Genomic DNA, 23724 nt, shown 5'->3' on the forward strand with positions numbered 1-23724 from the left:
CCTCATCTCTTGTGACTCTTCTGGGATTTTGTTACAGAATTGTGACCACACCTCTCATCTTAACCTCCACACTCTCACACTTCCTGCTTGTCGCCCTGAGCGGGATCACACTTTAATGGTGCAATCAACATTATTAAAAGGTTACTGATAATAAACGTCCTTTCTTTGTCTCCCTGTGTTGCACCTTCTCTCCTGCTTCCTCTGCCCCACCCAGCTATGTAACGCCTGGAGGATGAGGTCTTTGCTTATGTGTATAATTACCTCGTTAAACTTGTTAACAATGTCCGGGCCCTCTGTCTAGTCTCTCCTGGTTCTGTCTTTATCTCAGTGTGGCTTGTTTCATGTTCCGGGTCTTTTCTCTCTTCATCTCCCGCCTTCCCCCGATGTGACATCTGCACCTCTGAATAAATCTATTTTTCCTTCTTGTTGCTCTCTTGTTTCCTCTGGGGGATTGCACCTTTTATCTTTTCCTCGTAGCATCACCCCATGTCTCCTTATCGCTTCCTGCTACATCAGTCAGTCCTCTCTCCAGCACAGATTTCAACAAATGATTTACAAAAATTGCTACACTCAAGTGCACCCTGCAAGTTTGGCCACAAAAACACAATTGCCCAATCTTTCCCGCTGTGCAACAGAGCATGATGGCTGATGTAAACAGACAGTTTTATAGCTAAATATAGAGCTCATTATTGCAGCTCGGGCACTGTGTGAGGCTCTCTGTAGCGCCATGCCCAATTACCCCTGATCAATTCAGGGAGCAAGTCAAACAACTCCAACACTAACCTGATTTAAAAGTCTGCATTCAGAAGAGGCTAACAAGAACAGATTCACAGACTCCTCTTCAGGTGGATACTGGTGCGTGGAGTGTGCAGCAGGTTAGCATGGCCTGATTTGTGTGGGCTATAAGGAGTGATGATGAGAGGGATGTAGGTCATGATTGGTAAAGAAAACAGCAGAATAGGTTATGTAAACCTTCACTGTGCAAGATCTCCCTGACATGCAAATTATTTGCAGTTTGACCAAACAAATTTAATGAGATGGGGAGGCATCCCAAAATATTCTAAGCAGAAGCCACACTGGACACATTTCCAAACTGAAATGTGTTTTTGTTTTCAACCCAATAATGATGAATAAGTGTCAGAGCTTTAATGCTTTAACGCAATGTCACATTCACCCATGCATTCACACACTGGAGGCCAAGGCTATCATACAAGGTCCCACCTGCTACTTAGTTTAAAAACACACTCGAACACTGATGGAACAGCAATTATCTCACCAAAGGATACCTAAACATGTGCACTAGAGGAGCTGGGGATCGAAACACAAATCTTCCAGTAAGTGGTTGACCAGCTCGACCTCCTGAGCCACAGCTGCCCCTAAATGACAAAGCAATAGGCGACAATAATCTCGTGTGGATATATTTGTGTTTCATTGCCAGCTGGGGCGTTCAGTCTGCATGGGTTGAAAAAAATGCCACGATCTTCAGGTTCATGGAAACATTTCCACTTTCTCCCTGTGTTCCCTGTCAATCTGTACCATCACTCTGGACAACAGGTGTAGACTCATGTCACATGACTGGGACTCAAGTAGGACTCGAGTCACAAATTTGATTTAAGACTAAACTAAACTTCATGTAAATGACTTCTGACTTAACTTTGACTTGAGCCTTTCAACTTGGAAATACTTGAAACCTTCCCTCAGGCCCACAGATTGAAAAGGATGTTTTTTCAAAAGCATCACAAATTAATCGATTTGCCTTCATTTCTTAAATCAACTGACTTAAAACTATAAATTCCCAGCAAGTTGACCCTCAATTCCCAAGATCCACTTTGTTTGAACCAATCCAACAGCATCCAATCAAGTTGCAGGAGAGAACCATGAAGAACTAAGGTTACAATACAGAGTGTCAGTTGGAACGAATGATATAAGATAATTTCGTTCATGTACAGAAACTATGTGGTGGTCAACAACAAACGCATTGCAAAAAATATAAGTTGAAAAAGTGGCATTACATTTGGTGAAGAGCCCATTATAACTTTTCAGGACTTGGGACTTGTCACTTTGGCACGAGGACTTGATTCTGGTGTTGCTTGTCTTGACTTGCAAAGACTTGAGACTTACTTGTGACCAGCAAAACACTGACTGGGTTCCACCTCTGCTCTCCCTACTGGCTAAAACACCAAAAGAAAAAAAAAATCCAGCTTCTTACATACAAAGATACACAGTTTCATGCATTTATATTCTATATATGTATAATAAGCCATTTGAGACATGCTGCAAGAAACGTCCACCCTGGAAGACGAGGCTGCCCACTCAGAGGAGAAAGAGACAACACGACTGTTGTTACTCACAAAAGCAGGCTTAAAGAGCACACCTCTCTAAATCCTATCTGTCTCCACTTTTGTCTCTGACATTCTCAACTCCTTGACATTTCCTGTACTTGAATCTCTCTCCTGCTGCTCATAATCAATTCTCCTTCTCTGTAGCTATTTTCTTACAATTCTCCCTCTTTGTCTCCACGCCTCTTGTCTGACATTACCCTGTTTTAACCTTCCCCGCCCCTCCTTCGCTCTCCTCCAGCCAGTGCCTGCATGCATGTGGTGGGTGTAGTGTGTAATAGGATGGCACAGTAGGTGAGATTAAATTAGGCCAGTGTATGGGGATTACAACCCACTCAAAACCTGATCCCCTCCCACTCTCTGTAATCCAACCCTAATGAATATATCATGGCTGACACAGCAGATAAAGGGCCTCCGAGAAACTACAGTCACAACATCACCGAGACACGCGGAGGAGACAAATAGCGCCAGCCTGTTTACTTTACATCACCTGCAGTACTTGAGGCCACTGTGTCTGTTTGAGTGGATGCTCGTGTTTCATGCCCCATCTATTTCGGTTATGGTTAATTCAAATGAAGTGTAGGTATAGAGTGGGGAAGAGACAAGTGAAACGAAATCAATATACTTAAATGTAAACACTCAAAATAAATAAGCCTTTCGATGGATACAGAAAACTATCAGACCACACTGTGTTTCAGAGGTGAGAAAATTATGTATGTGCTTCTCAGTCAATGTCAAGCAGTCACTTTCAATTCAGCACACTAACTCGAATGCCTCAAAAAACACAGGAATTGCTCTCCTGACTCTGCGTCTCTAGGCTGAAATATACCAGACACTGCTTCCCATCTTATCATAACAATTTAAAGGTCAATTGTGTAGGATTTAGGGGGATATACTGGTGGAAATGGAGTATAATATAATAGGTATGTTTTTCTCTAGTGTGCAATCACCTGAAAATAAGAATCATTATGTTTTTGTTACTTTAGAATAAGCCCTTTATAACTACATATGGAGCACGTCTTTGTCTATGGAGATCGCCACGTTACACTGCCATGTTTCTAAAGAAACACTGGCTCTAGATAGGGTGTTTTGCATTTTTGCACGAGTCTCAGAGAAACACAGATTTTGTAAGGTGGGACGGCTTTATTTAGTGTTTTTACTGGTATTTCTCACTGGGTACAATTATACTGGAAGGAAAGAGACCTCTGTGGATAATAGAGTGCCCCAGGGATGATATTTTTCTGCAGGCCAACCCCACAGCAATGTTGCCCTGGTTGCCCCCTCAAAAAGCTTTTGTGATTTTTCCATTGGATTTTGGATCATTGCAGAAATAAGCTCTGTGGTAAAAAAAAACCCATTAATGATACTTAAACATTTTGTTCAGCAGGATAATATTAAAAAACGAATGCATGGATTTTTGAAGCCGAAATGCAATTGCCAGAAGTAAAAAGCTAATGCTAGGCTATTATAAACTACATTACTGCTGCATTGCCACCGCGATGATGACGTTCTATAATCTCATTTAGCCACTTGTTAGCAACTGTCTTTTGTAAGACACGTAAAAGCTTTAAAGTTTGCAAGTGGGGTATTTACTCATATATTCTATGTTGTAGAACAAAACGTCAAAGTCTCTCAAGCTTGTGTTAACCACAGACCTTATTTAAGGCTTCTAACCAAAAACCCATTTAAAAAACCATTGACTTTGAGACGAGGGGATCGGAGGTGCTGAAATGCTAGCAGATTTCCATGTTTTAGGACTCATTAATCGAGTTCTCTCTTCAGCTCACAGTAAAAACCTCATGAACATCTGGATCTCAAGTTATCAGAGAGAAAAGGTAAACACACATTAGCAGGAGCTGGGCTTGCAGCCCATCTTCAACATGCCATACAGCATCGGAGAAACACTGATTTGTAATATGTAACTGCTTTTTTCAGTGGTTTAAATACCCAGTGGTGATTTGTGTGACAAACAGTAAAAACCTCCTGAATGTCAGGATCAGAAATAAGGTGAGCACTGGCAGGTGCTGGGCTAACAGCATAGGAGAAACACTGATTTGTAACATAAAGTTGCTTTTTGGTTTTTTTTACTGCTTTTAATCACCTGGTCAATTTATTTTGAAAAGGAAGATACTTCTTCAGATAATTTGGCTCATGGTAAAAACATCCCCAACCAATGAACACTGCAGGGCAAGGTATCATTTGGTTGCAATATGCAATCCTCACTGCTAGATGCCACAAAATTGCTCTAAATCTTACAAACTGTTCCTATTAAAGACTCAGTTAAACTAAAATTGAAGCCTTAAATTGCCAGACTGACTTTTCAGAGTTCCAGGAAACATCATCTTCATCAGTAAATGCCTGATTTGCTCTGGCATAAGCCTCAAGGTCGTATTCCAGCCCAGTCTTTCTGGGAGCACACAGAAACATGTCGATGATAATGCCTCAGGGCCAGAACGTCAGTGTCCTTCAGGAGAACAGTGACTTGCAGCCTTCACACAAAACATTTAGTCATGACTGTCAAACACTACCTGTGTAAAAGATGCACCTGTATCTATTACGGGTGGCTGAAAACTGCTATCCCACTGTTGGCGTAATGACTGTCAAAATACCTTTTTGCTGAGCTTAAGTTGGCTAAAGGAGAAAAAACTGGAGCAGACTGAAAGTCATGACAAGGACACTGAGAAACATTTAGAGGGAAAAATGAGCATAGGTGAAAAATAAATTTAGATAGTGTAAAAAAAAGTTTAGTAGAGCGGTATGATGTAATTTAGAGAAAAGCAACAGTGCTTAATGTCCTACAGCTCCAATCCTACAGATACATCATGCCCCCAAGTTTCATTAAAAATGCAGCCGGCCTCTCAGCAACAAATCAATAAATTAGTAAACCAATGCTGTCATGTCCCCTCAATAAACCGCCTGCACAATGTAATTAAAGCCAGACTGGTACAATGACACATACTCCCCAAAGTATCACAATAAAGCCACATTTGTCTGAGATATTGTCCTTAACAAAAAACCTTATTATTACTTTATATGTGCTAAATTTGCTCTGTTGGAATTTCCTAAAGCACCTGAAGGCAGCATACTGAAGGTTAGCTGTTGTTGACCAATAACTTACCTACTTTAACCTATCACCAATTTGCAGTTATTTTTCTTATGACAAAAGATAAAAAGAGAGAAAAAAAAGAAGTTAAATATTTTTGATTCAATGCTTTCCTTCATAGACAGACTGAATGCTTTTATGTAACCCCCCCCCAAAATGAATATTTTTGCTAAAAAAAAAAAAGTGTTTAGCATTGAGATAACTGCTGAAAGAGTAATTTTGTTTACAGCTAGCTAGTTCAGGCTAATCTAGCCCAATTAAAACAGAAAATATAGCTTCACAGATAGTTTTATAATTATAATTTGGTATTTATAGCATAAAGCAAAATAGATATATATGATATCTATAAAATATCACTAGACAATACAAGTGGAGGCTGTTTGTATCACTACTACTACTATTAATAATAACATTTCATTATTAATCTTAAAATGTTTTTGCTTAAATTAGTGTCCAATTTAGTTTCTGATTAAATGTTTAGAGACTATAAGATAAGTTAAAAATCATTACAAGGACTTTGAAAAAGAAAAAAAAGCAATAACTAGAAGTTTTTGTATTAGATAATAAATGAATAGCTTTATCGTGGAAAGAATAGGATAAAAGCATAAAAACATGAATACATTCAAGCATTCAAAAAATACATAAGATAATTTTTAAGCTGTTTTACCCAGAAGCCATTAAACTTAGACTTACTTACTGTATGTCACAATGATGTCGCCACCAGACACTCGACATTATCTTTCTCAAATGAAAGGCAATAAAGCCAACATTGTTGTTTGATGTCTAGTTAATTCATTCATGAGGTCATCTCATACTGGCCCGTGTTAATGGTGAGTCAAGCACGCACGAGAAACCTCTGACAATCAACAGAACACTTCATAGACGCAGTTGGGAGACACACTGGACAGAGGGTCAGTTTAGTCTAATTATAGTCACTGATGTGGACAATAAAGGCTTTCTGATAAAGCCGACTGTGGTGCAGATGGACTGACGCTAAGGGGAATTCTGTGTTTTGCTGAGACAAAGACATCATTTTGTCAGAGACAGAAAAAGGACGAGGACAGCATCAAGCAAGCAAAGAGAAGGTCAGAAAGGGAGTTTCATATCTCCCCCAATTCATCCCCAGTCTTATTTTATGTGTAGATTAATTGCATTGCTGCTTTTGTCGACTGAAGGAATTTTAATTTGTTTGCACCATAATAATAAAAAAAAATTGATTTTTTATTCCCTCATTTTGAGATATTTTTCCACACTAACTGGGGCCTCAAATTTCGTTGTTTGTTTGTTTGGCAGTAATTAATTTCTCTGCTGGTTTCAAGTAATATCCACTGCGGGGTTCCAGTTTTGTAATTTTAACCGTCAATATCTTATTTGTCACCCAGGGGAATTCTACAGTTTCCCCTCTCTCATACCATCACTTCTGAGAACTGTAATAAGGTAATTCACTCTGCCAAATTAAATTCATTTCCATACATGACGCCTCTATTTGTTCCCTAGTCTCCATCATTGGTTCAGTTGTATAACAGGGTTGGATTTATGTGTCTTTGTCTGAAAGCCTCTTTCTGGGAAGGCTAACAGGAGCCGTAGTCATTATTTTGATTAAGACCCTGATGTGGGCTTCTCTGTCCACCACTGCATGAATACTGATATGACAAGTGAAACCATAGAACTGCAAGAAGAGAAGGGAAAGAATAGAGATACAGAAGCAGTAAAAAGAAAAAATAGATTACTTAGGTTGAAAGGTTTGCTCTAGCTGTCTAAGAAGAGAGAACAGAAGTCTAAAACGATGACTGGAACAAGGAGGTTCATAGAAATTGCCATGACAGTCTTCTTCTTCTTTGTCTCATCTTCTATAACAGCCCTTATCTTTTTGCCATCTCTGTACCATCCTGCTGCCTTTTAAATCAATCATTTTCATCTATAGGTTATCCTCCCTTCTTTCCTTATTTCACCTCTGCAAATTTCATTCTCCCATTTTGCCGGGTTCCTTCCCTCCTCCTCACTTCTCTATAATCATTTATCCGTGGCTGGCCTGTCAATCCATCTGACCCTTAGCTCCCTAAATCACCTCAATGTATTCTTCACCAAACCCTGACAGCATGTCTACACGATCCCCCACTTGACACCCAGTGGGCTGACTCCCATCTGCACAGCCTAAATCAAACAGCCTCCAAGCTGCAACCACAAGGGGTAGGGAGGGGACTGACTCTCCATCTTGACAGCATCCTGAAGGTGCACGCGCACACATGCACGGCATCAAAAAGGCACACGCTGGAAAGATAACTCAAGAGAGTTTGCTTGCAAGGCTTTGAGTTTGTAACTTTACAACTATTATTCTCAGAGGATAACAGGAAACCGGAGATGAAACAGTTATTGTTGACACTTCAGTCGCAGCGATACTTCTCTCTCTTAACCCTTATTTTACCCCGTCTCAACTTTAATGGCTGACTCCCCAGAGAGTGGCGAGTGTGCTCTTTGATCAGTAGCAGACGCTTAAGTAATCAGGCCAGGGAGGCAACATAAGAGAATCTTTAATTTGGCGCACTGCAACAGGATCTTTGTAGCGTGTATGTGCAGGGCGTTTGTTTGTGTGTGTGTTGCAGAAGTTGTGCCTCTGCAGATGTGTTTATGTTGTGTTGATGTAACTGTGTTTGGTGAGTGGGATGACTGGCAAAGGTGCCCCGAGGCTATAACAGGTGGCTTAGGAGCAAAGGGCCAGCGCAGCACTGCTCTTCCCCGGAGTTGCTCCTAACTGGCAGATTGAGAACAGATCTCCTCCTACACAACACCAGCTCTCCACTTCAACTGCAGGACTAAAGGCATTTGGAAGCAGGCCAGTCTCTGACATTATCGTGCCATAAAAATTAATAGAGCAAAAGCATAGATATCTGACCACATATTTCAGGCCTTTTAATAACCATAACCACAATCAAAATGCTCCTTTTAATCATCTCGTCTCTCATTTCTATGCTTCTTACTTTTGCGCTCATCCTCCCTACTGACCTTGCCCTTTACTATATCCTACTTGATCCCCCTCTCTCTCTCTCTTCAGTACCTATAGCCGTGAACATGCATTAAAGGATGTTTTGCGTTTCAAAAGGAGGTCCACCTTCCTCTCTTTCCCCTTTATCTTTTTTATGTTGCTTACACCATCCTCCCCTGCCTCTTCTCTCTCTTTTCACTGCAGATTCCTGTCCCTCTCTACTCACATAAATCCCTGTTTCCATCCATCTCTTTGATGGAACAGCTCAATTAACCAGTCCGTGTCCGAGGGGAGATTACATTCTGCACCATACTGTAGAGAGGGGTAATCATACACTCCAAGTCTAGCCTGCTACTCTGACAACAACATCCCTGCTACACTTGCAGCTCCCAAACACCGTCTAGAGATCTGGCTGCCTCTGCCATACAAACCCCACGCTGCATTAAATAGTATGATAATGTGACCAGTAGTGGGTCTCTGGGGCATTGCTGCCACGGAGAGGATGCACACGCACATGCACACACACGCGCTCATTCACTCCAACACACCCTCTTCAGCAGCAGCTCCATCTTGATCTATTGTGTGAATGTGTGAATGTGTGCAATGCAGTATGTTTATGGATGTTGTACAGATGGTAACAAGTCATTGTCAGGCGCAGTGCCTTCCCTCCCCTCCAGTCCCCTGACTGGGTTCATCTGGGACAAGCCGCAAGCTACTGAGGCATGTAGGGATGGAGGGAGGGAGGGAAAGAGAGCAGGTTCAGTACACCACAAGCACACACACACATGCACTCACATAATATGAGCAGATGCACCAAAATACCAACACACATACATATCTTTGTGCACCTGGTCATATTTTTGCAATTCTGGTCATATCTTTAGAATGGGACTGCAAGTTATGAGCAAATGAACACCTACAAAACACCAGACACGTACAGACAACCTACAGACATAACAAGCTTACAGCCTGTGGCAGCTGCTTCTGGTAAAACCGATATCTACATCATTAACACAACTGTTGGAACACTGTCTATTTTCTGCCATTGGGTAAAACAGATGTGTAACAGGCCGCAGAGGGTGACAGCAGGCAGCTGTATGGCACACAGCCAGGTGAGTGCCTGTTTTTCATGGGCACACCTCCACATAGTCTGCTGCGAGCGCTGCCCCACCCTTATTTTCACTCCCCCTGATATCTCCTCCCGTATAAATATCTATCTCACTCTCTGTCTCCTGTTGATATCTGAATCTCTCTCTCTATCTTTCCCATCTTCCAGTCCTTTTTTAGATTCCCTGTATTTCTTCCTTCCAAGGTCTGTGGTTTTAGGTTACCCCACTCTGGCAAAACAGATCTACTGCAGCTGCAGGAGATAAGATTGGTAGACTAGAAAATTGTTGTAGTCTGCTACTGCTGTGCTGTTCACCGTACAAAGTCTCATCCTCCACATCAATGAAAATTGTAGCAGCACATTGCAATCATGGGCCGTACTTAACATTGAGCCACTTAGCTATTAGCTGGGGGAGGGGAACGTGGAGAGAACACGAATATTCATATTAAAGTAGCAAGGCAGAAGGAGAGGCAAAGCATGAAATTTGCCTGAGAAATTACCATCAGTTTGCAGAAAAATTCCCAATGAAATATGCATTGCAAAAGAGAATATTTCACGTATATCTGCATTATATATTTTTCACATTTGGTAGAAGATTGTATAGACTGGCTGTCTGTACATTTTTTTAATAAACGTATGGTAATGCAACAGATTTAAAGTAAAGTCCAATACACTTTGCAGATATTAAAAACTAAAAATCTTCTTTCTTTTCCTTAGGCAAATAATCCAAGTTGCATTTAGTTTCCAAAAACATAAATCCCAAATTAAGACATATCAGATAACATTATGTAAAAATGATCTTGTAATCTGGCCCATAAAGTGTTTAGTGAGGCAATTCAGTTGCACACAGCACTGCTGTAGATTCAGAATTATTATCAGAGGAGACCCTGTTGCATCCAAAGCACTCAATGTTCAATCGGCAAGATAAACATACAAACACAACAGAAAAAAACATTTTCACTACAAGTAATCTGCACCAACAGGTTATCCATGCCACCTGCCTTCAATACTCAACATTTCTTTTTACAGTTTAAAGTGATCCAACGTTACAGTGTAGTATAACTGATAACAACCCCCACTACCACTGAAATAAAAAAAAGTGTTTTGAATTTTGTCTCATTATTTATTTCTCAAACTATGTGTGTTGATATAGCTGTAATGTTAAAGATTTACTAAACATCAACACACCTGATGGGAGCAGGAAAAAAGCTGTCAAACTGATTTACATGATCATCTTTTACCGTCAGAGGAAGATGAGGCAAAGGTGTGATTCCGTAACAAGCCACCTCCACCTAACAGCCTAATTAATCTGCTCACCAGCTCTCTCCCGCTCTCATTCTGTTTAATGACAAACTGTCCGTATCCTCGCAAAAGCATCCTCTTACCTTCACAGGGATGTTCCCTTCCTCAGGCAACTCCTTGCGTCCTGTTTTCCCCTCTCTTCCTTATCTACTTGTGCCTTTTCTTCCTCTTCTTTATGAAATTGATTGTGCCCCTCTCCTCTCTGCTGATGCTGCAGTGATAGAAAAACACACCCTCCTCCGGCCGCTCTCTCTCTCCCTCCCTGACTCTCATTGGCTGCCTGTTAGAGGTGACATCACCCTTCTTCTTTGCCTGCCTGCCTCCCTCCCTCCTCCTCTGTTCCCTCCCTCACTCGCTCCTCACCTCACTCTCTGTGGATACTGACCATTCCTTTATTGTACCCCCCAACTCCCCCCTCCTCCTTCCTGTCCTCTATGTATTCCCTCTGTCCTCTTCTTCTTCCCTGTATACAGTCTGCATTAGCAGGTCCAGCTTCTCTTTTTACTGCTCTAATATTCAGCTATGCAGTGCCAAGTATAATAATGCATACAGTATATTAGCATGGAGCACATATCTGTAGCCTATGGCCCTCCAGCACTTCTTCTCCTGCACCAGTCCAGGAGCCAAAAGACTACAAAGGTGAAATAATGACCGTAGCAGGTTTTGTGTGGGTAATCTCTACGCTCCGCTGGGCCCAACTTCCATAAGCTCTTTTAATTCATTCTGCCACGAATGGGCTTCAGTTCATTACAGTGTAATCAAAGGCATGACTGGGATGAATGTTATGTAACGCTAGTGGATAAAAATGTGTCAGGAATTACTGCTGTCTCTTATCAGAGTCTGGGGGGCGGGTCGAAGAGATGCAAAGATGCACTGATTTCAGGGTAATAAAGGGCTGCGTAATCCAGGCTTTGTCTGGCTGTGTTTGCTGTTGTGACTATAAATGTCATCTGGTGACTGTGATCCGGTACACACGATGATAGAGATCTACAGACGTTTTGTTTTACACGCTTGCACATCTTTGCATCTTGATTACTGTGGATTTATGTGTCAGTCAGTTGGCCTAATATTTCCCCTCCAGTTTATCCAAAATCCAATGCATCTTCTTTTACTTTCTTTTAAAGCAATGCATGGACTGGCATCAGTTTATATTTTAAATCACCTAAGTCCCTATTCCACCTCCAAAGACACTTAAGGTCCTCTTAACAATTACTCCTTTCGATTCCACGCTTTCAGTTAAAATCCAAAACTCACAAAGCTTTTCCCACTGCACCCTGCTGAACAGTTTATCCGTCTCTGTTTGGTAGAACTTTATTGTTTAATTCTATTAAATTTGTTTATAGACAAAGACTTTCATATAAAGCAGAGAAGTGATATGGCATGTGCCAGATTTAATGACTGTGTACTTTCCATCTGCAAGCGGAAATGAACATTGGAAAATACTATAAATACTAACTGCAGTGATTTTGAGTTAACACAGTTGCTGTTGTAAATACATGATTGCTTTTTATTCTGTGTTTTTGTCAAACTTGCGGTGTGGCTCTCTGGATGGTGTTGGTCTGATGATCAGTTAGTCCACTACTTTGGTCCAAACTGAACAACTTTTGGATGGATTGCTGGATTGTACAGATTTTGACATTCATCATTTGACAATTTTGAGGCGGATAGAAGGAACTCCAACTATTTGTTGTGCACTTTGCAAAGATAAGCAGACTTAAATTAAACTGTATGATACTCACTCTGTTGTAGACTGACCATGACCCCTCCATGAAATACACAAACACCGATGTACAGATGAATCTTGATCTGTGCATAAAATAAAAGAAGAGAAAGAAAGCCGAAGGCTGAGGTGAGAAACACATAGACATGAGAAAACACACACACACACACACACACACACACACACACACACACACACACACACACACACACACACACACACACACACACACACACACACACACACACACACACACACACACACACACACACACACACACACACACACACACTCATTCCACACTTGTTCCTAAAAATAAAGTACTCACAACAATTCAGGTAATTGGGGCAGCACCATGTCCAGTCAGAAAACCCTGTTCCCACTGAGCTGCTGTAGTTTTTCTTTGTGTCTTTCCAACCTGAGGGTGCCAGCGTGCCCATCTGCCAATGGTGCCCGAGGATATGCCAGGCATGCAGACAAAAGCTGCCATGGGAGCAGACAGCATGGGAATAATGATTGATGACGCCAGTTTATAAAGGTGAGAACCTCTGCCATTATCCTCAGGAGAGGCTGGATGGCTGAAGAAAGGCTGAGAGTTCAGGGTCAAAACTGCAGCTGGGTGGACGCCAAGAGCTGAGACAAAAACTGGATGTGAGATAGGAAAAGAACATGCGGTGGACAACAATATATTAATCTGGAGTCACAAACAGTTATTCTTTTTCATTAAGACAGTGATAAATTCAGTATTTGCAATATATTATGGCTGAGGTCTCTGTCAGGAGAGAGAAGTAAAAAAAGGTTGTTAATTTTTATTTCTAAGAAGGCAGGGGAACATGATCTAGCAAAACTAGATTTTAAGCAAAAAGAGAAAAAGACAAAAACAGGCAGGTTTACTGCTCTGCATGAAGGGGAAATACTATGTTATTTAGTTGAGATCAAACTTAAAGTCCATTTCATGTTTTATGTTTTATTATGACTTAAGGAATACACTTTTTTAGTAAAATGTTCTTTGGAATGAATAATTAGAAAAAAATGTCAAAATTTATCTGTGGAGACAGAAAACAAAGTCCATTGTTGGCAAAATAAGGTAAGAAATTATGTCTGAAAAATGCTTCATCTATTCACTGAGCAGCTAACGTTTTAGGCAACATAAATGTAATTTTACTGTTAGGTAACTAGATTTTTCCTTATAAACGGGAAGTTATTACGACTTAATGGTCAGTGTGACTTTAGATGGGAACCTCTGAGTCATTTTATCTCTTCAGCCTCAGTTCAGGCCAAGCAATTAAAACATAAACCAACACTGTATTATTCAGAAGGCAGTTGCAAGTAGAAGATGTAGGAAAATTAGCGTCCAGCTTGTAGGAAGTCTCACTCAGACTGATCAATAGAGATAATGTCTCTACTGTCTCTTTCTGATTCTTTCACCTGCACATGGCCAGAGTCTCATGTTAAAAGGCAAGGCCATTAAATTGAGGGTTTTTTTTTATGTCATTCCGTTGCTTCTCAGTAGTGATCCTCATGTATTCAAATCAAAAATTTAAATTTTGGTCAAAGTAAGTATGTTTTAGCATCAAATGCTACTTTCCCGAGGCCCTCTAAAAACATTTCCGTGACAAAGGTTTCTGCATGACGATGTTACTACATAAACCCTGTTCCTCGCCATGACTGAGCCAAGCCTTTCCTTGAGAGTTGTGTATTATTGATCTTCCAAATTAGCTGTGTCCCTCTAACAGCCTGACCAACAAGGAAGCTAAGCAATGTACAGCTGTGGGCGCCACATTAGTTTGAAACCACCATCATAAAAACCCCACAAACTAACTGATTGGTGCAGTGGTAGACCAGCAACTCCAGCGCTCTGTAAGGTAAAATTACTGTTTCTGTCAAAGGATTCGGCTGGCTTTGGTAGCTTTGAAGAGAGCGATATAACTGCTTCAGTTTACTGTTGCAAAGGGCTGTCCAACAGCAAGGTAAAAGGGTTAAAATATACTAAATCTAGCGTACACTTAAAATGATATTGATTATTTTAGGTAGCTATTGGCTAAAGTACATGTTTCTGCTGCCCCATCCACAGCAGTGCATTAGTTAGCTTCTGTGTTGATACTTCTGTCTGCTTCTCCAAATTGGGAGCTTGCCAACCGCCATCTATTGTAGGTAATACCATGACTTCATTCATCACTGTATTTTGCAAACAGCTGTGTGGGCGTTTCCATTTGAAAAACGCAGAAAAGAATGGAGTCGAACTTTAAATAGGAACACAAAGAGAGAGTAAACCTATTTCCCTGACCTCTGAAGTATAAACGTATCTGTGTGGAGACATTTACCTCAGCTGTCACTCCCTAATGCAGCAGCTACTGGCCGGGCCTTCACTCAAAACCGTTCATCTGTTAGAGACTTCTTACTTGCCCTTGCGAAAGCTCTATGCTCATTTTCCTCCCTCCTCACTCCACTGTAGGTGAGTCAGCTGGCAGACTGGCGGGAGAGATGGAATGATATATGAGGAGGGAGACGGGAGCGTGCAGTGAGAGAGAGGAGAGGCTATGAATGAACAACTTAAAAGTCCGGAGCTGCAGGAAAAACAGATGCAGTCAGCAAAAGACATACAGAGAGAGGGAGAGAGAGAAAGAGAGAGAGACAAGCCCATCAGTTTATAAAGCAAGGAGACGGAGGCAATATAGTAAATGGCTGCAGTATGGGTGTGGAGGTTCAGAGAGAGAGGGAAAGAAGGATTGAAATGGAAAGCACAACAGATAAAAGCAGAAAGGGATAGGAGGATATGTTGAGGAAGGTGTGGTGGACACATAAATATATACAGGCAGGCGTCAAAGAAGCTACAAAAACTGACATTGTGGGCATGTCCTCAAAAGCTCAATGGATCTCTGGAGGAAGAAAATTAGCTAAAAGCCCCTCTGTCCTGGAAAACAAGTTGTATCGACACAGGAGGATAAGGGGAAAAAAAGAGCCACATCAGGCCAACTCTACAACAGATACTGATGCAACAGCTGCGAATTTATGATTGATGATTTAAGAAATCAGTGTTGAGTAATAAAGTCCTAAAAGCCAAAAATAATGGGGCTAATGGTACAAACAGTTCCAGGGAAAAGGGAGAGTAAGAGGAATTACAGGAAATTAGGATGTTTCAACACAAGAAAAATACAAAAATATCAACTGCCAAACACATATAAGCACAGGCAGAGGAACAGCCTCCGTTCGATATGTTAAAAAAAGAAAGAAGGAAATAAAGAAAGAAAGAAAATAGACCTTATAGTTCATCTCTCTCTTCAATATTTCATCCAACAAATGTCTTTTTTATCAAAAATCCGACCCAGACTAGGACTGCAATGACTTCAATAAGAGACTCAAGACTCACTTTATTATTCAGCTGCCTCCAGTTTGTAAATACAGATAATTTAAGGTTAGAAAAGGGTAAGCTAACAATGAAATGTAATTTTTGTTCTGTTGTGGTATTTGTTACATATGCTCTGTTTTTAATCATTTGTTCATGTCTGCTTCTGCATTACTGAATAAAGCACATGATCTGTAGTAAAAGCTGCGAGCGAGTATTCTTTATAACAGAGTAAAATGGTTCAAATGGAAGTGTTTTTACTCAGTGTTGTAAAAAATAAAATGTGTGTCTGAGCTTGGTACATCGATAAAGCCTCTTGTTGGTTGCTGTCAGACCCTAAAAATCAACATCCCCCTGGCAGCAAAAGTATATTTGCTGCATAAATATTTTTCCAGCAACAACACCAACTGTTCCACCTGGGAAGATGCTGTCATTATATAATCAGTCCAACAATGTATGAAGGGTTGGTGGTTAACTAACTGAAAAATAATCAAAAAATAAGAAATATGTCATTTATTTAAAACAAAAACAACTGACTTTTCTACAGGGGATGTTTGACTTGTAACAGTGTTAAATCAGGTGTAAAACATAAAATTAGTGATGCCTGAACTCCATTTAGCTGCCTCAGTGTTCTGCATGCTGACTCACTGTCACGACTTACTGGAAAACTTAAACAGAACCGATCTATCATTAATGTTTTTTTAGTAACAGCTGAAAGTCAACATGTCTGCTGGCTCTGAGAACTGGACTTTCTCATTATGCTTTGAAGAGAAAATAATTATAGAGAAAATTAAGATAATAAAAATGTCATTGATTTAGCAATAACCCTGTGCTGCAGCCCTGGTTTGGACTGCTGCTGTGGAAAGTGCAGGTAGCACAGGGTTAAAAGAAAGTATAAGAAAGTGAGAACGTGTTGAGAGTGTTGAGAAGGTGCTTGGAGCCATAGAGTGTCAGAAAAAGATAAAAAAGATAGCAGTGAGCCAACAGTGTGGGGCGGGAAAAAGAAAAAAAAAGAGTGTTGATGTGACAATCTAACAGAGAAAGAGAGAGATGACAGGCCAAAGATAGAGCTAGAGTGAGAAGAAGGCAGTCAGAGGTAGATTCAAAAACTCCCTGCTCCTACAGGGCCTATCCACTGACTGCACGGGTTTGATGTGGCTGGCGATTGGAGATCCATTGATCCATTTAAAGTCATTAGGTGGCCAGAAGGTCAGCCAGCCGTCTCTGACCTACTGTTAATCACTCGCTAATTGAAGGGAAATTACTCTGATTTAGTTTCCCACCATGCTTAGAGTGGCTTGGCTGCCAGATATGACCAGCACTTCACTCACCAGAACACATCTCATTAAGCATGTTAACTGCATGTAAATAGCAAAGAGTGAGCCTCAGGACAAATGTGCAGTGGTATGCCAAAGGTTAGAGCACCATCACAGATAAGCTGTTGTTGTCAGAGAATCAAAATGAGGGCAGTCAGACGGAGGGGAAATGGCAATTTCCAGCTTATGGATATTCAAATTCCCATCATTGGTATTCAAATTGGGGGTTTTGCATAGGATTTCCTACTGAGCCGACAGCGTGCTATGTTGTCAAAGCAAAGGAATGACTGTGACGTTAGGTAATAAATAATACATTCAGGATGAGTCATACAATCTTGGCCAATAATGATTGGCAAAAACATGCGGTTCATGTCATGGAAAAAGGGATAGTACGAGGAATTTCAGTTTATGAGAAATCAGTGTTGAATAATTAAGTCTGGCACAAACAATTCCTGGCAAAAGGGAAAGTAAGAGGAATTACGGGAAAAAAGGAAGTTTCAACACGAGAAAAAACAGAGTCAGAAGAACAGCCTCTGTTCGACTTGTTGAAGAAATAAGATCAGATATATGATCAAAACACATAAACACATAAACACAATATAAAAGCAAAGAAATACAGAAATAAATACAAGAAGAAAGAAATAAGTAAATTGTTGTTGTTAAAGCAAAGGAATGAATGTGATGCTAACTAGTTTACTTCCTTGCACCTCCAAGGCTTTCTTCCTCTAAAAATAGAAATGACCCTTTGCTTTCCTTTATCTTGTATTACAATGCACCATGTAGGAATTACATCATGCTGCGATTTGCATTTTTTAATACTGTGTAATAAGGTAGCCATGAAAATGTCACAGAGAGGAGTGCACTGTGAGCATTTCCATGCTATATTTACCGATAAATAAGCTGTTTATTTCAGATGATGCCATCAAACCCCACTGCAGTTATTGCCTCCTGCTTTATTACATCTCCCTCAGATGTTCAACAATATTACTTCAGCAAATGATAACCTCCAGCAGTTGACCGTATTACATGATCAGTGATATGACAGGGCTGAATTTCATGTAGTGGCTTACCTCCTTTAAAATGCCACAAGCTGCCCACTGCTGTGCCATGGAGGCGAGGTGAGGGAGAGGCCTGAAGGGGACGAGCGTTGCAGATGCAATGTGGTAAATAGATAGCGACCACAGATACTTGGAAGCCCAGAGGTAATAACGGCTCTGACCTTTACAGTAGACAGACTGTCACTTCTGGTTTGGGTTTGGACTCTGCAGTCTCAGCACATGTGTCTGTGACCAAAGGCCAGTCTATGTGCGCCCACCTGAGCCCAACTTTTTCCACAGCAGGCTCTCCGCTCCTCCCTAAAGGACAAAGCACACACAAATGCTCAAATATATCAGTATTGGAAAGACAAGGCAAAAGATTTGTCTCTGCAGTCATTTCTGCTGCCCTCCTCCCCACGCCTCGTCCTCACAGGCAGAGCAGAGATAGCAGCCTAATCAGGAGGTGATGACAAACCCGACAGTTTCACAACGGCACATAACACCCTCCCTGCCCCGTCAGACCGCTGTCAAAACGTAGGGCTGCTCCTGTCCACCTTGATATGTCAAGCTTTTCCTTTATTTATACATTTGGAGCACAGGGTTCACAACATTTGCAGCAAGAAAGAATGCAGAGAAACACGACAAAGCACAACAGCGTGACAACTGAATGAGTCTGATGATCAAGTTTCCACTGGGATGCTTTATATTTGGAACATCATGAATAAACCACACCGAATTAATGGGAAGAAACAATGACAAGCTGTCAGAGTAGTGCTAACACCCTGTAAATAGCAACACTTCTAACTGGTTTCTGCTGCAAATGAAGCCAGCGTGTTAACGGGTTATGAATATTTATTGAGCCTCACCTTTTCCCTTTGGAGGATCAAGAAACAAGGAAGGAGCAGACATGGGTGATGGGTCCTGCAATGAAAGGGTTAAGCACTATCATCAATTTACTTCAGAATAAATATCTCTCAAGCTAATTAGAAACATTAAACCAATTACTCTAATGAACTGATTTTGTCCCCGTGCCCATTTGGGCTCCGTGCTAAAGAAGCCTTTTATCATTTTGCTCTTGTGCTGTAATATTGTGATTTATTCCGGAGACACTGAAGACGGCAGCAGTAAAATGTATTAGGCCGGGAGCTTTCTGGCTCATGCACAAAGTAGTCATTATTAATCAACTCCTCTGGCCTTCATTTCCTCCTCAGCTCCACTCGCACTGATGAGGACGGATCACTATGATCAGTGCACTCTGTTTACTAACAACAAGTTCTTGTAAATTAATGGAGTCGCCACTCTCTCTAGATGATTTTGTGCTGCCTTTTAAGCAATTTACTAGCCTACTATTAATTTCTAATATTGTTGTGTGAAAAAAAAGCTGAGATACTGTAGTTGGACAAATTCTAAATTCGTCACACCGTTACTCACATGCAGAATAAAGGCATCAGTGGCCCCGAACACACAAATTATTTCAATCTTTGCAACAGTCACCCCTAAATTGTTCCCCGAGCATGAAATGGAAAACATCAGAGTGACTTTGCTGGAAACCAAAATGCAGTGACATGGAGAAAGTGTGACAGGGAACATCCTGTTCACTGTGTGTATTCTGATGATCCCCACCCAGTGGAGGAGCCGGGACAGTACACTGCAACAGCTCATTTGGCAGCACCGCTGATATCTCCATCTCTAACTGACAGTTACACGAAAGATATTCAGCTGAATTTACGACTGAATTTCTTCGACAGTAAATCTAAAATCCCCTGAGTAGCAGAGAAGTCAGCCCATTTGTTAGGAAATGTATTGTGAAATCCTTCGCGAGGCAAATTCCCTGCATGACATAATTATTTTTCCTCTTTAATTGCAAATCAAAGCCTGCACACAGCAACAGATGCTTACAGAATATGTAAATCAAGTGTGGCCAACAGAATATTGCGTGTGTGCTTCATACATGGGGTAAGGGGGGTAGGGGGGCCAAAAACCTGACTAGCCAATGTACTGTTAAACCAGGGCTTACTGTGGGGTCTAAAATCCCTGCATGACAGCACTGTAATTTCATTTATCACGCCTCAGCACACAGCAAATCAGACATGGACGCTCCCTATTCTGCAACCTGTGTGGAGGTTTTCAGCTGGGGTGGGGGAGGGTCAGAGAAGCAGCAGAGGAACACCTGCAGTGGTGGAGCTGGGGATTTGATTTCGGCTGTTGTAGTGAGTCTTCAAGTGGAACAAATTCATCACGGAACAGCTGGTAAAAGAAGATTGATACACAGGGGAGGGTTGAGGAAAAAACAGGAACATTGGGCTCAAACTGCAACGGCTCTAGTGGAGGAGCAAAAAGCCAAGTAAGGAAGGAAACCCAGGGAAGCAGAACAAACAGGGGAATTCCTAAACTGGGTATTTTGGCTGCACAGACCACAGAAAACAATCAGCTTTCAATCCATGATGACATTCAAGAGTTTCTTCATCAAAACAAGGGTGTGAGCAGCTTTCAATTTGACTGTGCATGAAGGTAAACTTTCGATTTAAGTCTATTTCCAAGAAGCACATGAATATCCTAAAATTCTTTGCAGGTTGTGGGTAAAACCTGCAGGGTTAGGTGCCCTGATAAAAAAGCTGCCCTGCTTGTTCCTTCATATTAATCCATCAACCCACCCGTTGTTGTCCGCTTATCCGAGGCCGGGTCGTGGGGAAATTGGGCTGAGCAAAGCATTCCAGACATCCCTCTCCCCAGCATCACTTTCCAGCTCCTCCTGGGGGACCTCAAGGGGTCTCAGGCCAGACAACATATGTAATCCCTCTAGCGGGGCCTCCTACCAGTTGGATGTGCCTGGAACACCTCTAATGTGAGGCGACCAGGGAGAATCCTGATCAGATGTCCGTACCACCTCCAAGAATCGCCACCATAACGTGTAGGAGGGGTTAGCGTGCCCCTGGTAGGGTCTCCCAAGGCAAAGTAGTCCCAGGGGAGGGGCCAGACTAAGCGTGGCTCAAAGATGATGATGACGTGGCCGGCAATTTTGAGCTGTGGGCACCTTGACCAGTATGCGGTTACTGGGGCCCCTCCCTGGAGCCAGACCTGGGGAGGGAGCTCATCAGCGAGCGTCTGGTGGCCGGGCCTTAGCCCACGGAGCCTGGTCGGGCTCAGCCCAAAATGATGACATGGGGCCACCACCCTGTGGGACAGGGGTCAAGGTCCGGTGTGTTGTGTGCTGGGGGGCAGGCAGGGGCGGGGACCCGGGGCATGCTGACCCTCAGCGTTGTAAACTTGCACTCTGCCAGTTGTAGTGTTGGTTATTTTATGGTGACATTATATGCACAGAACTGACCTTTCAGACAGAAGACCATGTCAGAGTCAAAATGTTGTCAGTATGTGTTTTTGTTGCTGCCTCACTTTGTTAAAAAAAAAAAAGGTAAGTGCATCATTGCTATTCTGGTCTGCCTGAAGCACTACAGGAATACTAGATTTATTAAATATGTCCATCAGCCCACTGCAACAGAACTTCCTGAATTGAAACTTCTGTAAAATTTACCAAGTGAAGATTTAATCAACAACAAATTAAAATGGGCTGCACCACACAAATAAATTATGTAATTACATAATTATTGGTGTAGATTTCACATGCAAGCTAAATACTTAACATACACCAAATAACTGCCAAGTATGTCTGTCATACAGCTAACATTAGCATGCTAATATTAGAGAGGCCTAAAATGTAATTTAAAACAAAAAACAGCCTCCATATCCCACCCAACTCCTCATCAAAATTATCTTAATCATTTCAAGTTGAACATGAAAGACTTTAGGTAACATCTCACAAAAATAACAAAGACTAATGACTAACATTAGCTAAACTAGCTAATGTTTTCACAAATATTTACCTCCCTCTCTAAATTGCATGAATACTAGCTGATGTTACAATCTACAAAACACATATTTATCCAAGAATTTATGCTTATATAAATAAAAGGAAACCATACTTACATTTTTGAAGGATTGGCAACTGTAAACCTTGATGGCGTCGGTTCCCTAAGGGATCAGCGAACATTAAATGAGCGAGCGAACTATGGCCGGTGCAGTGCGAAAAAGTGTCCGGATAACAACAACTTTAGGAGGCATATAAAGCCCTGTGCTTGGAGCCCGATTAACGACCCGCAGTCGCTCTGAAAGTAAGCTAAGGGTGTGTGAAGTTTTACCAAAACAGAGGCAGGGCCAGGGCGAGCCTTATGTCAACAAGCAACACGTCGCTTAGCCTGTTCGCTGACAGCAGGAGCAGGTTATCTATCATGTTCGCTTGTTCGAATTGTTACTTCTGTTTTTCGCTTTAGTTGGTTCCTCTTGATTGCACAGTGGAACAGATGTTTCCTATAAACCAACTATCGACTCTTTAATCTAGTCAAGATTTTTTTCTTTAGGGACTGTCCATTATTAATGAGGGGGGAGGGATTGATGCACAACAGGTGAGACATTTTTTGTGGATCGAGTTATGTATGTTGTATTTTATTTAGGGGAGGAACGTTTTTTGCATTACTTTACTGCTATTTTCAAAGAAAACTTGCATGTTTTCCTAAAAAAAAAGACAATTTATCAAAGCAAGAAACTAAAAAAAAAAAAAAAAAAAACACATTATCAATGGATTTTCAAATGTCTGACTGTCCTTGACTGCCCTCTGAGGCAAACAATGTTTTGTGATAATGGGCTCTATAGATAAAATTGACTTGACTTGATCACATTATGCGGGATAAACACTTTCATTAGCAAAAAAAAAAAGTAAGCTTAAAATAGTAACATATTTCATGAAAATAACTTTATTCTAATTTGTCTCATTGTCTATGTCTGATTTAAAAGTTTGCCAAAAAAACCTGTTTGCACTAACTAACCAGTATGCATAACACAAGTGAAAAACCAAGGCTTTTTTCAACTTAAGGATCTTTCTTTAACTTTAAAACATTAAGGGATAAGTTTTTAACATCTGAACAGTATTTTAAGGTTTTAGAAGGGTCATGGATTTCCTAAAGTCACAGAGGGAGCCTCATGGAAAAATCTTTCTAGCTTCAAAGAAGATGAGAAAAAAAAAACCTTATACCCCAGCCACCCCCTCCTCTGATAAATAAAGAACAGTCCCTAAATAGCTGCTCCAAGGACTTTTGGCCCTTTGACTTCAAATGAGGAAACGGGCAAATTACGCCTTCAATTTCAGTCTTCATCTGGTCAAAACCAAGGCAATAAATAAACAGGCATAAATGCTACAGCTGTGATGATTAATCAATTTTTTTTTAATTAATAGCCAACCAATTCGATGATCAATTGTTTAAAGTAATTTTTAAATAAAAAATTAACTTTCTCTGATTCTAGCTTCCTAATTGTGAACATTTTCTGGTTTCTTTACTCCTACGAGAGTAAACTGACAATCTTTGGGTTTTGGACAAAACAAGACATTTGAGGATGTCATCTTTGGCTTTAGAAAACA

At 41.1% G+C, this 23724-nt stretch overlaps 1 protein-coding gene across 4 annotated transcripts in view; it reads right to left on the minus strand.

Annotated features, from left to right (window-relative positions):
- The window catches only part of l1cama (L1 cell adhesion molecule, paralog a), a 62058-nt gene extending 39482 nt beyond the window's left edge, over positions 1-22576 (minus strand). For 3 of the 4 annotated variants that reach the window (XM_042491482.2, XM_042491481.2, XM_042491479.2), the window contains exon 1: positions 10919-11069. The gene's annotated coding sequence lies outside the window, so the exon portion shown is untranslated. Of the gene's footprint in view, positions 1-10918; positions 11070-12574; positions 12642-12883; positions 13201-18287; positions 18349-18436; positions 18573-19120; positions 19176-22238 lie in introns of those variants that run through there. The other variant, XM_042491480.2, reaches the window with a different exon arrangement.
- Positions 22577-23724: the final 1148 nt, after the last annotated feature.

This window comes from Plectropomus leopardus, chromosome 9, assembly GCF_026936395.1.
Source record: "Plectropomus leopardus strain MGB_pleo_1.0 chromosome 9, ASM2693639v1, whole genome shotgun sequence".
NCBI lineage: Eukaryota > Metazoa > Chordata > Actinopteri > Perciformes > Serranidae > Plectropomus > Plectropomus leopardus.